We start from the raw sequence: 751 nt of genomic DNA on the forward strand, positions 1-751 counted from the left end.
TGCCATCACTACAATCGCCGATTTCCATCTCTGTAACATCACCTGACTAAATCCCTGCCTCAGCTCATCTGCTGCTGAAACCCTCATTCAAGAAAAGCGGCGCTGCTGGATCTGGTACTTGGGAATGAGGTGGGCCAAGTGGATCAAATACCAGTAGGGAAGCACTTAAAGGACAGTGGTCATTCCATCAGAAGGTTCAGGCTGACTACATAAAAGGACAAAGGGTAAGAATAATTAACTGAGGGAAGGCCAACTTCAGCGGGGTAAGAATTCAGCTGGGGAAAATAAATTGGAGTCAACGATTGGCAGGAAAACAATAGCTGAACAATGGGCTACCTTCAAAGAAGAGATAGTTTGGGCTCAGTCAAGGTATATTCCTTCGAAGGGGAAAGGTAGTGTAAACAAATCCAGAGCTCCCTGAATTACAAAAGAGGTGAGTGACGTAGAGATTAAGATGAAGAAGAAAAAGTGTGCTTATGACAGACGCCAGGTAGACAATCCTACTGAGAACCAGGCAGAGCGGAAGCATAAAAGCAAGTAAGAGAAGTAAAATAGAATATGAGAAGAGTCTGGCGGCTAGCATTAAATGGAGTTCCTAAGTTTTCTTTCGACGTATAAACAGTAGGAAAAGGAGGAGTTGCACCAATTAGGGGCCACACAGAGGATTTGCACATGCATGCAGAGGGCATAGTTGAAGTATTAAATGAATACGTTGCATCTGTCTTTACCAAGTGTAACAAAAGTGATTCTT

The sequence above is a fragment of the Heterodontus francisci genome, unplaced genomic scaffold (genome assembly GCF_036365525.1).
Source record: "Heterodontus francisci isolate sHetFra1 unplaced genomic scaffold, sHetFra1.hap1 HAP1_SCAFFOLD_276, whole genome shotgun sequence".
Classification (NCBI taxonomy): domain Eukaryota; kingdom Metazoa; phylum Chordata; class Chondrichthyes; order Heterodontiformes; family Heterodontidae; genus Heterodontus; species Heterodontus francisci.